Raw genomic sequence first — 3920 nt, forward strand, 5'->3', positions numbered from 1 at the left:
GGTGGTGGCAGCTACTATCATGGACGACTCCAAGAGGGAATTGGATAAACATATGGAGCAGAGGTCCATTGGTGGCTATTAGCCACAAGGTATAGATAGGGACTCTGGGGCAAGTGATGCTCTGTCATCTTGGTGCTTGGGGGGGGTCAACAGTGGGAGGGCTTCTAAGAGTAGATAACTCAATGAAAATGTTGAGACAGTGTGTGACTGCAATAAAAAAGACCAATGCTATGCTGGGGATTATTAGGAAGGGAACTGAAAACAAATCAGCCAGTATCATAATGCCCCTGTATAAATTAATAGTGCGACCTCATTTGGAGTACTGTGTACAGTTCTGGTCACCACACCTCAAAAAGGATATTATATCATTCTAAAAAGTTCAGAAAAGGCCAAATAGAATGATAAAAGGGTTGGAACACTTTCCCTAAGAAGAAAGGTTAAAGTGCTTGTGGCTCTTTGGAGAAACGATGACTGAGGGGAGACATGATCGAGGTTTACAAGATTATGCATGGGATAGAGCAGGTAAAAAAAGAAGTCCTTTTCTCCATTTCCCACAATACAAGAACTTGTGGGAATAAAATTGCTGAGCAGTCGGGTTAGAACAGATAAAAGGAAGTACTTCTTCACCCAAAGAGTGATTAACACGTGGAATTCACTGCCACAGGAGGTGGTGGCAGCTACTATCATGGACGACTCCAAGAGGGAATTGGATAAACATATGGAGCAGAGGTCCATTGGTGGCTATTAGCCACAAGGTATAGATAGGGACTCTGGGGCAAGTGATGCTCTGTCTTCTTGGTGCTGGGGGGAGGGGCAACAGTGGGAGGGCTTCTAGTGTCCTGGCCTCACTGCTGGACCTCCTGATGGCACCTGGTATTTTTGGCCACTGTGTGACAGAGTGTTGGACTGGATGGCCACCAGTGTTCCCTCTAAGCTGAGTTAATGTGAGCTAGCTCACAGCTTTTTAGCCTCCGGCTCATACGTTCTTGTTTTAGCTCAGGAAGGGATGGCTCCAGAGCCAACTGATTTATGCAATAGCCAAATCACTCGCTCACAACTTTAATGCCGGGCAGCTCACAAAGTAGAATTTTTACTCACAGGACTCCACAGCTTAGAGGGAACATTGATGGCCACTGGCCTGATCCAACATTGGCGTCTCTTATGTTCTTATGTAATGCCAGTAGCTCATAAAGAAGAATTTTTGCTCACAAGACTTCACAGCTTAGAGGGAACATTGCTTGTGTCCCCTTTTCCAAACACCTAAGCCAGGGTCTATCACATTTGTGGCAGTGAAGCTCGCAGGCTAATTGTGTTGGGGGGAGTGGTGGCTCCTTCTGCCCCTCCTGAATCTATTGCCCATGGATTTCACGGAGTCCTGTGGTTCCGGGAGAGGGAGGGAAAGTCCCCTCTCTCTCGCTGCCTTCTGCAAGCTCTGCTGTCTCTCCTCTCCCTGGAGTTATCTTCCCTCATCTTCAATGCTCCAACACCTTAGCTCCCCACCCCCTCCCCAAATGCAGAACTGAACCTCAGACGCTCTGCTTCGGAGCCCACCTTCCAGTTTCAGGTGCCCACCCTCTGCTGCTCTCTTTTCCAGTGAGGGAGGGGGACAGTTTATTGAAGGTTGAAGGGGGTTCAAAGAACAACACACGGCACAAGTCTGCAGAAATCTGACTGAAGTCTTATCACTTCACAGCCTTTTATTAAGAAATCTCTTCCCCCTTTCTTTCCCCCCCCTTTCTCCCTCCTCCCCTCCCATATTACAAGTCACCCCAGATGATGAGCTACTACATTCAAGAATGTGCAGTGCAGCCTCTCTGTTATCTCTCCCGTCTCTCTGCCAACTTAGCTTCTCATGACGAACTCAGCCAGATGTTTTTACCTTATGCAATTAGCACTCACACACTTGGGTTCCCAATCTCCAGCCAGGAGAAGTGAATTCCGGGTTTGCCACGCAGAATCACTGTTCCTACAGTTTATTCCACCCCACATGGTTTTCATGCGTGGTATGCCTTATGCCCGAGACAGGCCAGCTCCAGACTGGTTTTTGTGGAAGGAGGACCAAATCACACCTCCAGTTTCAAAAGTGTTTTCCCTTGAACAGGCTGTGTGCATGAAATAACCTGGGTGTTTAGAAACATGGGGCATCCTCTCTGGAACTTGGTGGGTGGCTTTGAAGGACGAGGCCTTCTCTGTTGTGGCACCCCGACGACAGAATTCCTGACCCAAACACATCCAGTAGAATGAAGAGTCCCAGTGGCACCTTATGAAGTTTTATAGCTTTGCTCTGTTGCTTCAGACCAACAGGGCTGCCCACTTGATTCAGAAGGCAGATTCATGTGTGTTTGTGTGAACCACTGCAGGTACCACCTCGGCAGAACATTGCTTTCCCACCACCAGGAACCAAGGAGGCCTGGAAACGTGCCCTGTGAGATCTGATCGTAAGGCTCAGGAAGGCTGATGTGAGGGAGGGACCCCTTCAGGTGCCCCTTGGACCAGCCCTTGAACTGGGCCCAGAAACAAACGGGAAGCGTGTGACGGTTGATGAAACCCTCCTGGTCTTGTGTGTCAAGATAAGTCCCAGTGAAGGCTCCAGCAGTTACATTTCTAATCAGCTGAAAGTCTGGGCATGTCTTCATGGGTAGCCCCTCGTGCGGCAATGACAGCAGTCTATCCCGTGTGTTACCTAGACATGTGTAAGTGCTGGCCAGAGACCGCGGAGAGTGGAGCTGAGTGCGGGGGATCCATCCCCTCACCGAGGCTCGAATCTGGAACGGATCTATGGCAGGAAAAAAATGTAAGGAATATTGCTCAAAGATGAGGAAGTGCAAAAGATTTTGAAAAGCAGTGGCCGTAAAAATAAGGAGAGGGGGAAGAGGACTGCTTTGCACAGTCCCTGGATCGTCCAAAGCAATGGTCTCCGACCTTTTGGGATATGGGCCTGATGAAGGCATTGTTTCTGCAGGAGAGACCTGAAGAGATGTGTGACTCCATGGAGAATGGGTGAGAACAAAGGGCCCAAAAGAGAGGAGGGGTCAGAGGGCAGCTCTCAGGTTAAGGAAAAGGGAGAGGCATCCATAAGGACCCAGAGAGCCCCTACTCCGAGTCCCAGGCACTGAACTGACAGGCAGTCGAGGCCCCAAGGAGCCTCACAGGGCTCTGGGTTTTCAACCTCTGGGTTTGTTTCTGAGGGCATGTGCATGCATCCAATCAGTAACTCCTGACACACAAAAGTTAATTTTTTTGTTTTTTGTTTATACAATTAAAGCAGGAAGCACTCTTTTAAGCACAGCAATGGCACTAAGAAAAAGATTTACTAATTCTGGCTAGAGGCTAACTTACTAAAGAGATTAAATGCTTGCGAACAAAGTGGGCGGCCGTGTTGGTCAGAAGCAACAGAACAAAGCTAAGAGTCCAGTGGCACCTTTAAGACCAACAACGTTTTATTCAAGATGTGAGCTTGCGAGTGCAAGGCACACTTCATCAGGTGATGAAACGGATTTTTTTTAATTTAAATATTTTATTTCAAATAACACTGCATACAAATAGTTTTTGATAAAAGTAAATGAAGAATACATATCTCCACAGTAAGGTATTTGCATTTAACAATCTATATATCTAATAGCGAAGTCGCCCCCTTGTGTGCGGATACCTAAAGCCGCGTACCGGGGGCACCTGGGGGGGAGGGAGAGTTTTGTGCACACGTGGGGCGGTCCCCCAGGTGTGCACAAAAATCTGAAACTCTTAAAAAAATATTGGGGGGATATTTAAATCCCCCCGAAACTGACAGAGCGTTTCCTGCGCATGCGCAGGGAACGCTCTGCAGCCAGCCTAGCCGCCGCCGCCACTTCGAAGCGGGGGGGGCTGCGAGTCCCAGGCGGCTGCAGCTGCTCGGCCCTCGCATTGGAGCCGGGCGGCCGGGC

The sequence above is a fragment of the Gekko japonicus genome, unplaced genomic scaffold (genome assembly GCF_001447785.1).
Source record: "Gekko japonicus isolate JY-2015 unplaced genomic scaffold, Gekko_japonicus_V1.1 scaffold3837, whole genome shotgun sequence".
NCBI classification, from domain to species: Eukaryota; Metazoa; Chordata; class Lepidosauria; order Squamata; family Gekkonidae; genus Gekko; species Gekko japonicus.